This window comes from Trichoplusia ni, chromosome 1 (genome assembly GCF_003590095.1).
Source record: "Trichoplusia ni isolate ovarian cell line Hi5 chromosome 1, tn1, whole genome shotgun sequence".
NCBI classification, from domain to species: Eukaryota; Metazoa; Arthropoda; class Insecta; order Lepidoptera; family Noctuidae; genus Trichoplusia; species Trichoplusia ni.
Window position 1 is genome coordinate 16,024,496 of NC_039478.1, and position 14,649 is coordinate 16,039,144.

Sequence of the window (14,649 nt, forward strand, 5' to 3'; positions counted from 1 at the left end):
GTGCCAAAGTCAAATCTTTAATTTTTTTTTGTTTTATCGTACTTGAATCAAGCAATCGTCAATTAAATCAATCAGTCAACGCAACCTATCACGGTTCAATGCTGAACATATATTTTTCCAAGTTTCGCGACAAGAAAATTGAAAATCAGACAATAAAAGTATTATATTTTATTCTGGAAATCTAATTAACTTCCCCATTTATGAAATTTTTATAACACAAAGTTTCAGACATTTTATTACAAAATTCAAGTTCACATATTTGATACTTTCCTCTTAAAACGTAGCTATCTTAAAAAGTTTAACTAATTTTCCCTTTTTGTAATAATCTAAAAACCAAACTTAAATTCCTTCTCAAAACTTTTATCGTCGAAAATATTTTGAGAAAACTTTTATCAGTAAACCTAAAATACACTTTAGGAATGCTATTTTCTTTTCCTATTTTATGAATCTTGGAGTTGTGTGCGATGGGCCTTTGGAAATATTGCTCAGTTCCAATATCGTTTGGAATTCGAATTTGCTTTGCAGTTTTTCGCTTATTTCCATTAAAATTCCTCGAGTTACGATCTGTATTCAATTTATTCAGTAGCGCGTTACAACTGTTTCACATTTATTCACGGTTTGTGTTCCGTTGTGAATTGTGGACGCGACAATTCCAATGTAAACTTTACATAGCTTGTAATGGAATGTTTTTGACTTGTGTCGTTGACTTTCGGTATTTTTTTGTGATGTCACAAATTCATCATTAACTGCCTGATGATTACAGTATTAACTAAGATTCATTAATTTAGTTATGTTATTTCTTTTCCAGTTTTAAAAGGAATGAGGCTATGAAAATTGATTGAATTAAGAGCAGGTTTATTAAGGCAATGAAAAACGGGACGTAGGAAACAAAAACTTTGTCGGCCAAGACAAGTGAAAGCCTAGCGAACTAGGCATTAAAAATTTGATAACCAGCCTAAAGTGGCTGTTAACGAGTATTCCCCTGTAAGCCTGCAGCAAAGAAGCCTGCCAAACATAAAACGCGAGTTAACGTCTTTAATGAGGCTGTAAAAACATTCTAGTTGTTACAACCCCGCTGAATCCCCAACGGGGAATATTCGTTCTGAAATAACAAAATTATACAATTCATGAGGAAATCGCAACCGGTGTCCCCCATTTTTATTCATTCTACCGCGTTGACGCACCACAATGTTTTAAGAAAGGAATTTATGAAAAGGGTCTTCGTGACGAGAATGTGTTATGAAGCCAGCCAGCCCTGCGGAGCGGAGCCAGCGAAAAATTAAAAAGAATAATTTTTCTGAACGAAAATAAATAGCGTGAGGCGTTTATGTGAGCGGATATGACTGATATAGCGACAATTTACTTAAAAGGAAAACACGTTTTATAAATCTTGACACTGAAGATTGAGATTTATCAAGATTAAATACGACGCAATTTGTCTGCGCAAAAATGAATAAAATTTATCTGCGTTTAACGAATTCTTTTATGTTATTTAGACACGAAATGTGCAGTACTCGGCGTATGCCACTCGACCTCCGTGGTCGAGTGGCATACGCACCGGTTTCAAGGTGTCGCTAGCTCTGAGGTCCCGGGTTCAATCCCCGGCCGGGTCAATGTAAAAATTCACATTTCTACATTGTCTCGGGTCTGGGTGTTTGTGGTACCTTCGTTGTATCTGAATTCCATAACACAAGTGCTTCAGCAACTTACTTTGGGTTCAGAACAATGTATGTGATGTTGTCCGCATTTATTTATTTATTATTTATTTACTCGTATGTACTAGTTAGATTTTGGTTCGGCGTTCAAATTGTTGGTTCACTGTCAGTATTGAAATTAGCTTTTGATTAAGGCTATTAAAACTAACAGCGAAACAGATCAAACTGTAGTTTTAGACAAAATTGAAACTTATTTTTTTAATATCTGATTCATCATATTGTGTTTTTGCATGACATGTAAAAATAGTAATGTTATGTACAGAGTTTTGATTTACGATTAAGTACTTACTAGAATTCTTTCGCATAAACTTTGATGAACCAACAGATCATCGCATCTGCTGCTACCTCTGCGCGCACCTGGTGAATATTTTAAGAAACTACACACTAACATTAGAACAAAACTTTTTCCATTACACTTACGTCTTCGAATTCCGAAAAAAGAATACAATCCACGTAGTCTTCTAAATTGCAAAGCCTATTTATTTTTCAGGAATGAAGGAATTACAGAATCCTTTCGTGGCAAAAAGTTTAAATGGGCTCTTAATGCGATTGGGTTCCGGCAAGAATTTCGCTAATGTTAAACGGAATCTGCACAATCTGATTGCTTCAATAAGTTCCGGACAGTTTCCTTTCATGCTTTAATACTTTGGAATTCCAAACGCTCCTTGCTTTGTACGGAGATTTTACTGCGGAACTTTATAAGATTCCCTCGGAAAGTTTTTTCTTCGATGTTTATGTGGACCGTTTTGGAAATTAATTAGGCTCGTATGTAAGAGCAAAAGTTTCAATAAGATCTGATAATGTTGAGATTGGGATGCCTGATAGGGTATTGAATTGTTTCCTCTGCTTCCGTAATTTGAAAGTTTTGTACTTTGCGATTGGAGTTCTCGCCTGTAAATCTTGAATTTGACTTGTTGCTAGTTCTCGGCGATTTTTTAATTTTGATGTCTTAAACTTAACAAAATTAAATGTAAAATTTTGCATGTTCAATTTGAACCATTTACTGGTTTTCGTTTGTGCTGAAATTTTGCATATAAAACCAACCTAGTAATGTCCCACTTCTGGGCAAATTGGGCAAGTATATGAGTATTATCTGACAATTAAATAATATGATGACATAAAGCTGGTCTGATGCCGAAGCCAAAGCTAAAGCGACTTAACCGACGAGCACTTTTATCCTAAGACAAGAAAGAAAGTAAAATAAAGCCTTCTTTTAAAAAAAGCCCTTATTTGGTAATATCAATTCCCCATCAATATAAACTAAACACGACTACAAAAAACAATTGAGATCAAGATAAATACAATAAGTTTAGAACATTTAGATTTGTATCCCAATAAAAATATATATTTGAAGTACCTATTACTTCACATATATATAAAAGTACCCAAAACCTACGCCTGCTTTTGACGTATAAGTAACAGCGTAAAAGAAATGATATCTTCAATTGTCATTTACAAATACTCTAAAATAAACGTTCGTTCATTTTGAAAAGAAAATAACATTTTCTTTCATCTTCATCATTTAATAATATCGCATAAATAATAAAACGTATGATTTATTTTTGTCAAAGCCATCAGTTTCGACAAGGTCGTGTGTTACCTACGAATAATGATTTTCAAATATCAAATACACTTAGTATTATTTTTGTTATAGTTATTTGTGAAGGAAAACGTATGAAAATGGAATAAAAATAATAATTTTGATACTGCCAATAAGCAAGTAAAGATGATAAATGATTAATAAGCCTTCTTTATAAAACGAGATTATTTAAAATGTAGCCAAAATTCGTTACAAATTGAAACCTTTAAAAAAAAATAGCGTTCGATATTCTAAAATTGTTTATTTTCTTTTAACAGCCGATGAGATTTTTATATTGACAGTACATATTTTATTTAGTTGTATTGTTTGGTTTTCATTCTCTGAGTTAAACAAAGATAAGCTTGTTCTTCATTTCGTTAATGCAGTTTTAAAAGCGTCTGTTAAAATCTTCATCTCTCTTTCTCAATGTAAAATGTATTAATATTACTTTATAGGAAGGTCGTAGGCGGTCAAGGTCAATATATATTATCGTTTATGAAGAAGCCTAACTCTAAACTACCTAACTCTGCGACTTCTACAGCCTTTTATTTTGATACAATACAAGAGCTGTACTCGGGTCAAACATATCCATTATCTCATATTTATAAATTTGTTAAAGGTAAGTCGTCGAGTCCATTTTCTCCAGTAATTGTTAGTAAGTAGCTTACTAGCTTTTGTGATAACTTTGAAGGGTCGTGTCTGATAATAAAAATGTCTAATACGACGTTCGTGTGATTCCAAGCGTATATTTGTGTCTTTTTGTTATTACATGTCCGTTTATTTGACAGGAATGTTTTTTGTGTGTCTTAACAGCTGTTTTTGTTAGGTTTCGTTTTCGTTATAAAAATGTAGGCAACATTTATTTGTGTACTCTATGTATATATGTACTTTCTCTCTATTTTTTCACAGCTCAGAAAATAAGAATGGATAGACACCTAAATATAGCTAGCATATTCGAATTTCATGTCTTTTGGATAGCTGTTCTTCTATTTGTTATTATTGTTTTATGTTATTAAAACGGCCAAAAGGCACACTACTAAGCAGCTTAAATATGAAAGTTTTTAGTAAATTTTGATATTATTTTGTGAATACAGTAAATGTATTCACCACCCCGAACACAGAAACAAAGTGTTAGTACAGAATATAATATCATCATCATCATCGCCCTAGCCCTTTTCCTTATATTCTGGGGTCGGCTTGCAGGCTAACTGGATACAGCTAAGCACAAGTGGTTTACAAGAGCTACTGCCTATCTGACCTCATCAACCCAGTTGAATGGGCAACATGATACCCCTTAATAAGGTTGTCGGACTTTCTAGCTTCTGACTACTCGTAACGACTGCCTAAAATGTGACACGATTCAACCTTCCACAACACGGAGGAACTACTTATGATATAGATGTTTATAAAACAGTATAAATCATTTTTTTTTCATTGCTAATTATCTAGAATCAAGCAATTAACCAATGAGACTAAAAATCATGAAGCCAAATTTCAATTCAAAAGTCATACATTAATCGTGTTTTCATAATGGTCGTAAGTTGGAAGACGCATAAAGACACATTCTTCACGTCTCCCTTCAACTTAACGAATAGTAGCCATAAATTTGTGGACCATTCTTGCGAGGCATTTGTCCGGCTGACTGCTGGAATTGCCAGCTCTTACTGTTTGCTAGCGGTTCTAGCAAAACCTAGTTTGACAGGGGATGGTTTATTATACCCAGTTTACACAAGATATGTTTTAGAATTTAAAATCAGTTACAGTTAAAGATTGAGCAAAGGATAGCGATAGCGTGAAGGGTAAAAACGGAACTCAATAATTGAATCACCACTGTCTGTTTGTCTGTCAACAGGTCGTACCTCATGAATCTGCTTTAATAATGGTTGAGACTTCATAAAATTGATCTGCCATTTTGTTTTTCTTTATCCTATTTATAAGGAACTGTATGCACTTAGCGTTGTGACAACAGCTATGCCGAATATGAATGCAGATAGTCGTATATTTAATAGTATATCTATCCATATTGGTACCCCTATTAGACCCTACCATACATATTTTCATTTTACAAACATTATTTTTTCCATAAACGGTTTCTGTTATCAGAAGCGGGCCCGAAAAAGTCGTAGTGTCTGCAGGTCAAACAAATATTTGTCGCATGTAAAACACGCCACCCTATCGAGCCATGCAGCGTTAAAAAGAGGTTATAAATATAATATAGCTGTCAAAACTTGCAAATCATAAAGCCTTAAAAAAGGAAAAAACTCACGTTCGAAATATAGAAAAAGGCTTTTTGTTTAAAAGAAATTGTCTCAATGTATTCACACTCAGAAACCACATTCAAATGGCTCGTATTTTTGCTCTACCTCTTGAATTTGAAAACACACCTGACTTATAAATAAATTAAAGTATACTGCAAGACGCAGCATTGCTACATTGGGCTCCGTATTTTCTATTTGCGTAAAACAACGCCGAATGAAGTGACAGGACAATTACTGCAGAAGAAAATGTGCAGACTATTGGGGAATTTAAGATGCAATTTTACCTAAATTGTGTAATAGTAACAACATCTTACTGAAATTGGTAAAAGTATATTTAAATTTTGTAACTACTGCCGTTGATACGTAGGTACGTTTGATATGACTTTGGAATTATATAGTTGTGACTTAAAAATGCTTGGGTATAGAAAGAGAATTATCCTTAATCAGCAAAAATGGAAATATAAGCCATGGTATGCAAAAAGACACATAGAGTTCCCAAAGAAATGAGAATATTTAATATTTATTATAATTTAGCAACAGCATTTTAGTACACCTTGTTTGCCAATTTTGTCCAACTTTAATGGTACACAAGGCCCTAAAAAGCTTCTTTTTGATCTATCCCAAACTTGACCCAACCGATTCGAACTAAGTTCAGCGAACGTTCCACAATTGGAACCTGTTTCGGATTGACCGCAAGAGTTACAGCCGGAGACCAACGCCGAGTTCGAACAGGACGACCGCAGGGCCTGTCGACATAAAGCAACTCAATGGCTATCGGATGATGGTTGCTAAGACTTAAGTTACGTTAACATAGCGAATACAAAACACAAAGGGGATTGACGACTAGGAAGTGTCCAGAAATTTTAGTAATAACGGTCAAGTACAAGTCGGACTCACGACACTGATTGTTTCTTACAAAAAGGCTAAAGATAAATAAGTCGGTTGGGTGATGATATATCTTATATACAATATGGATCATCTGTGAAAATGTACACTGTTAAGCTATCGCGGTTCTTGAATTACAACGATGGACAGACGAGCGAATGGAAAAATGGATCGATGGTCAGCGGAGCATCAGCAATAGGCTTCCGTTTACCCTTTAACCTTTCGGCACCTTTGGAATACCAATTATTTGGAAGATTCCTTTAATTTTTTTTTTTGTTACTAATCCTTCCAAGAGCCTGTATTTGGAAGAAAAGCTCCCATAAATTTCATCCATATTCCTGCTAGCAACAATGCCGTCGTATCCTAACAATTTGTTTCTAGAACATTCTGTTTGTAAAACGATCCGCGTCCTGCTAACCGTTGGAGGTAGTTTATTGGACAACGTGATGGGAATCCAAGTTGTGGTAAATTCGCTTGGCAATTAACGAGCTATGTTTACTTGTGAACTCAAATGTTAATGTAATTAAAGGACTTAGAGTTATGATCGGCCATTATTGGGATGGCACGCACGATGTAATAGAAAGATAGGGGGATGTACTTAGGAAATTGTTTTGCATAATTTGGTTGTTGTGAGGTGATATTGAGAAGATGCTCTCAATAATCTTCTCGTTACAGAATATTATTGTTGACGTTTATCAGATACCTTGATTCATTTCAAAGTTAATGCTACGATCTTTGATACTCTAAACCGTACTGATATCATTGAAAGATATTTTAATATGTGTTTCTTGTACCGCGATACTTAATATCTACATTAGTCAGGGCAAGTTTTTTTTCTTAAACTGGCAAAATTACCTGATATTCAATTCACCCTGAATTTCCTACTGGAGCTGAAGAGTTTAAACTTTTTGATGTTTTCTTTGACGAATATTATATTATATTGAAATAATACCATCAATTTTACCTGCTGTGGTTTTACAATAAAGTGTGTGATACTACTGCGATGCTATCATCTCTTACACCACATTTTGAGCAAATAAGGATATATTATTTGATTTATTTCTCTTTACTTTATTTCAATCACGAATTATGTCGCATTTTTTCATTATAACTTTAGATCAACTTTCAGTTCCAATTTGAATACCTAACCTCATTAATTAATTACCATTTAGAGCCACAAACTCCACATAACACATCACAGCGATACGATCAAGCACTCCACGTCACAGTAAATCAAAACAGGCCGACGTGCTTCGTGTCACCATACATCGGTTTGGACTGATGGCCAGTCAAATGACACAGCTTCAAGTGAGTTGTAACATGAATCAGCTGTGGAAGATTTTAAAGGGATTTTGAATACACTATTTAAGATTTTAAATTGGTGTTTAACAGTAGAAATTAAAATTTATTTCAAAGTAAAATGATCATGCTCATTAGAGAACCATTTTGCCAGTGTTGGAATCGAACCCACAATCTCCGAGTCAGGACCACTAACCACTAGACCAACCAATGGATTTAACTTTTGTAACGTCGAAGTTTCCTAAATCAAGTGCTGTAATGCCTTTACTAATTGTACAAAAAAACGTTTCAATTGCTTTGTCTATAGATTGTGTTAGTCAGTTTTTGGCTACACTACATTAATCATCATCGGCCTAGCCTTTTCCCAACTATGTTGGGGTCAGCTTCCAGTCTAACCGGTTTCAGATGAGTACCAGTGTTTTACAAGGAGCGACTGCCTATCTAACGTCCTCAACCCAGTCACCTGGGCAACACGATACTCCTTGGTTAGACTGGCTACACTACATTAATACAACAAAAGATATATTTATGACAGAGAAAGAGATATATGATGAGAGAGATTCCTTTGGCCTATTTGTTGGAACCTCTATCGTGAATCCGACTAGCACTTGGTCAGTTTTTATCTTTTCGTTTTTACTCGATGTTCTTTTCGAATCTTTACTAATATAATTATATAGCTAAAGAGTTTGTTTGTTTGAACGCGCTAATCTAATGAGCTACTGGTTCAAGTTGAAAAATTCTGTAATAGACAGAGATATCTTAAATAGACCATTCATCGAGGATGGTTTTAATATACCATTACCATACCATTTTTATATACCATCACGCTGCGACTAATAGGAACGAAGATACAATGGAAAATGTGGAAAAAACAGGGAAAATTATTCATTCGTCGAGGGTTTCCGTTGCATGCGCTGCGAAAACGTTTGACGATACCTAAAAAAACATGTATAAAAGAATTACAAAAGAAAATCTTACAAATACGAACAAAAGTTTGGGCTCTAAAAACTTAACCGATTAAAAAAATCATAACCTATATCTTATAACCACGCGGACGAAGTCGTGGGCAACAGCTAGTTCAAAATATGATCTGTGACAGGTATTTTAAATTAGTTTAATCAAAACCAGTTTGGTTTCTACTTAGTCCTCAAAGTTACGTCAAGTTTTGTGAAAGTGTGTGAGTGTTAAACGTGGCTCATAAATTGCTTGCTGCTTATAATCGAGGTCAACAAACATTAGCTTACAGAGTTATTAAGGCAATTCCGCCCTTAAGAAAAACGGTATTGTTATAAGTTTCATAATAAAACATGGAAATTAATTTCCCTTTGTACAGGCATAGCAATCGTATTAAAATACAATCTGAGTAAGTTTCCTTAACGGCTCCCTATAGAATAGGGATGATGACAATTTTTTTTTGCAGTTTCCGTCTTGTAGTTTTTTGTATAATAATGGATACGCATTTTTTAATTTATCCCGCAAACATAAATTGACCAAATTACAGTGAATGGAACTTACGCGTGACGTCACGATTGTGTATACATTTTACCATATCGCTACGTCACAAGCCGGGGTCTCCTAAACTTTAAAACAGTTAATCTTTGTCAATTCTAGTTTTTCTGAAAAAGGAAAAAATACGTGTCTCATACTTTTCAATTATCTAACTGAGGGACTAATGAGATTTTTTCTTTTTATACCCAGTCGTCAGCCCTATTAATAGAAGGCATAATATTTAAAAATAGATTATTATTGTTGGACTATTAATTCATAATGAACACAATTAATTAAAAAGGAGGATAATTCTATCCGTTCTTCATACCGACCAGAAAGATGATATTGATATGCTGTACATAATAAAAATATATTGAATAAAATTGTGTCCCATAATAAGCGTAAACCTCAAACGTTATTTCTATTATTAGAATTTGTAGTTACACCGGCAAAAGAAGACAATACTTGTCTTAAAAAAATCTAAGTAGTCATTTTATCGCATCACTAAACAGTTAAAAAGATAAAAAGCGAATGCAACATATGGTAGTGGAGGTTAGTAACATCACTTTATAGAAGAAAGCGTACTGGTAAGTGAATTTACGCGAGATTTTATTCCACAGTGTCCCCTTCATATCTCGCTTTAGAGGTAAACGAAAAATACGTATCCAATATTTTTTGGAACTTCATCTGACGGACTACACAATTTTTTTATATCAAACACCCTACTATATCATCTGCGAACATTTCAAATGCTTACGAATCACTACGTTTCATGTGATACAGCCTCGTGGCAGAAAGACGGATAGACAACCGAACGGTTTTGCACTTTAGTTACGGTTTAGTTAGTACAAACATACACTAAAAAACTTTTACCTATGTAATTAAATATTAGTGTGATATTATTACCTCTTTGTACGAGGACACGTAGACCTATTTTTGTTAACCCCAAAAAATCCCGACACATATTTGTCTCGTAAAAGGCTCATATGAAACAGACCATTTTGTCCTTTTATTTCATGGTTTGTTAAGTACCTACGTTAACAAATGAGAATGTGTACGTGTTAATATACGGGATGACAAAGTATGGGAAGGGATTGAGAGACAAAGACTAATAGTAGAGTGTTGTGCAGTCGGAGAAGAGATGAAAGATTTTTTTGTTGATATTTTTGGAATGATCATTATATTTTGAAGTAAATCTATATAAGAGGTATTGAAAAATGCGTATTTAGATATTTTTATTTAATTTTCTGTGCTCAAAGGATAATTGTAAGGAACGTTCAGTATTGCGATTTAGATCCGCACTTGTATCACAATAGTCATAATGTCTCTAATTTTACATTTGGTTAAGGCCAAAGCCGTTGCTATAGAGTTAAAACTATAAAAAAGCACAGAAATACTCGCCTCTTCCTGACAGTCGAATATCAAATCAACAATGCATGAAAACTTTCGAAACGTACCGTTTAATTCATTTGGATGAGACTCTAACCCTGCCTCTACTCCCAAAACTAACGAGTTTATTTTCTAACAAAATAAATACGTTAAAATGCACTGGAATACCAAATAACTAACGAAAACTGACTCATATTAGCGTGGGTTAGTTTTCGTTTTAAATACTGTCATAGTACAGGAGCGAAGTAGAAGTACCACTTTTATATACCTAATACGAAAATTTAGTCGCATTTGATTGGCAAGTTTGATTTTAATATAGATTTGTTAGAAAGGTTAAAAAAATATACAAATCTTAAGTTAAAAAAGATAGAAGAATCATATGAAATGAAACATAGAAACTTATGGAAGAAGAAGACATGTTGCGCCGACCCCAAATAAAATAATTACGATAAGGCAGGGGAATGATGATATATCTTTAATGAAAAAAGTTCACAAAGATTTGCTTCCAGTATTTCGAACTATACACTATATTTTTATGATAACTAAGGTTAAAGCAAACTACACATTATTAAAGGCGTTTAGTTTTCCTTTATTTCTTCTATGATAATTCTTTTTATAACAATACTAGCTGTTGCTGAAGTATTTTCCCACCTAATAAAACATTACTTAACTAGTCTAGATATGAGTAGGTAGTCGATGTGGGTAATCCTAGGTGTCAGCTAACTCTATATGAAATTTCATCTAAATCAGTCAAGTCGTTTGAGTGAAAAGGTGACGAAGTAACACACATACTTTACATTTTGTAGATTAACTTAGACAGCCTTGAAATAAACGATGATCATTATAAATAGAAAACAGAATGCCACACATGCACACGATAGCCTGTTGTTATACGAACCTCTTATAACGTAACTTGTGCTCACCGCTGTACTGTAATCTATGATATTGTTGGCTCTATTTGCCGAGAATATAAAGATAGCTCTAGTGCCAAGTAATTTTCATAAAGCTCTTGCTAGCTTTTAGCGGCTACCAAATAAAAACGTTCCCACGCTTTCATCCTATACTGCTAAGGTCTGTAGAAACAGCTCCTGTAACAATTTTGACGACCTTCGTGGTCGAGTGGCGTACGCACTGGTTTCAAGGTGTCGCTAGCTCTGAGGTCCCAGTTTCGATCCCCGGTCGGGTCAATTTAAAAATTCACATTTCTACATTGTCTCGGGTCTGGGTGTTTGTGGTACCTTCGTTGTATCTGAATTCCATAACACAAGTGCTTTAGCAACTTACTTTGGGTTCAGAACAAAGTATGTGATGTTGTCCGCATTTATTTATTTCTATACTAGCTGTTGCCCGCGACTTTGTCTGCGTGATTTTCAAGATGTGAAAAACTATGATGTTTAATAATAGCGATCATCTCAAAAATGTAATGCAATATTGAAAATGAAACACTTTTTTTATGTTTTAAGCTTGCTTTTTTATTTTTCGAAATGAATTATAATGAATCTTGAGCGGCCCAAAGACTATCAAATGTTTGAATCAAACACATTTCATCGTTTACCATACTATCCTGGTGTCAAATATTTCACAGCACATGACTTTTTCTTAATTAATCCCAAAAAGAAGGGTTTATAACTTTGACATATCTGCCTGCCTGTCTGTCTGTAACATCATAGCTTCGGAACCAAAAGAACCATTTTAATTTAAACGTGAATTATGTGCAAGTGTTCGTTTAGACATGTTTGACAAATCGAGCCGTTTAAATATGGGGGGGGGGGGTGCAAGTAGGAAAAAATAACAGAAGTGCTAAGACTGAGTTATACACTCAGTCTTAGCACTTCTGCTAAAAATGTTTTACTTTCGACGGTTTGCCATTTTCTAATTGGGTGGGTTATGATTTTTGAGCACGTCTGTTCTTGGGCCGGCCTACACCTGAAATTGCTAGACGGATTATGACAGTGATTATGAGGTATCATAAAATTATTATTGTACTGTAACTAAAGAGGTAAACCAGAACCATATTACTGAGGCCCCGGTGTCCGTTTGTCTGTCTGTCACCTGGCTGTTTCTCAGGAACAGTGATAGCCAGACAGTTGTTATTTTCACACACGATGTTTTCTGACGATATAAAGAAGATGTAAAATTATTTTTGTGAACGGAGCTGGTGAAGTGAGAGCCGGGCTCGGTAACTGTGGATTTTACATAGTGTCATAAGCGGTTTCGGTTGCGGTAATAAACGGTTTCCTGAAACACGTTATGTTTGATTGTTCTCTTAATATTAAAATTAAAATTTGGAATATTTCCAAAATAAAAAAGTTGGTAAACGTGTTATCTTGCCCCCATGGTGTTTTGATCATGATTTGCCTTTAAATTGCTGATAAATAAATAGCGTGATAATAAAAAAAATATCAGACACCCCTTTTTCAAAATTGACAATGACAAAAATCTAAATTATAGGATACGTGTAATTAAACAAACAAAGCAAAAATATGAACATAAAAGTGACTTCATGTGCATGAGTTCTATTTACTGTACCAATTTACAAAGAAAAATTACGTATTTTATTCGTTAACCTACCTGACAATCGTTGAAGTAAAATACCGTCATCCCTACTGCATAAATGGAACTTAAATAAAGACTACATGAGGTTGGTTATGAGGTTACGCTGTCGATACCAACAGCCAAAGTGAATTTTCCAGACATTGTATGACGGATGTAAGTGCTGATAGCTACACGCTATTATCAGCCTTATTGGGGAAATTTCCAAAAATATGTTCCTAATCCTCGTCGGCTTAGGGATCTCAGAAACGCATTCAGTCTCGTTCCTTCCCCTGTTTTTACCAGGCTACGAAAGAAGAAAATTTTAAATAAGTAGAGATTACAATAAATTGTTAAAGGAATTTTTGGAAGGACCTCGTGTGCGGTCTCTATAATGGCGGATGTAGATCGATCAAATTGTTAAAATATTGAAAAATCCCAGGTATCAGTAGACATTATTCTATCAATAGATACATATTTTCTATTCATTGATAGCTTTAGTCTTATAGATCTTTCACATTGCATACCTATTAGGCAGTTTTTATGCAAGTTTTCTGGGGTTTTTTATCCGAAATACTTTTGGCCTATGAAATATAACAACCTTGTTGGTAATTATATTTTTGAGCCGTTTGGGGTCGAAACGTTCGGGACATGGGGACCAGGTGCACGAGTTCTTTATAAAGAACTCGCAAAGCGTTTGGTCGACTCTACGCGTGATCAGAAGGCTGGTCTATATTTTGCCCAAAGAATTAGCATTTCCATACAACGTGGCAATGCAGCCACTGGGCTGCCTTCTGGGCACGTTTCCCGACTTTGGCAAGGATGAGGATGTCTTTTTTGTAAATAATGTATATTTTTCTTTTTATATTGATATAGTTTTAAAAATGTAAATATTAGTTTAGTTTAATTTATTGTAATAAATATACCTAGGTCCTGCAATGTGTTCTATTCCAAAGATTGATAATACCTGCTCATAACCTACTTAAAGCATGGATATATTGAAGTTATCTTGTAACTATGTATTAGAGAATTTGAATGTTAAGGTGGTTGAATTTTACAATATAGTTTCAGAAACTGTGTCGTAATTATAGATGAGATCAATGTGGACTACATGCAACTTTGGGTTGAGTGTCACTACGAATGTTTTGATCTTGAAGTACCATCGCCAACAATACCGAGCTGAAAACATAGGTATATACACCTATCGTAAATAAATACAAAATCATATTACGGCATTCCACATTTGAACTTGAGTATTTTTAGTATACATCAATAAAAATAAAAATAATTTAAGTTCCTTTCTTTCAAGAATGTACCGATTACGGTAACAATTGCATAAAAAAACGTATTAGTTTATGTTTCTTTTATTTTACTTGTGAAATAGTCGCGGTAGGCTTATATCAGACTTGAAAGATAATAAAATGACTAATTTTGTGAAAATTATTTTTTTTCGAAAAATCCTATTATTGCTCTGCCAACAGTCTTAAGATAAATAGCGTGATGT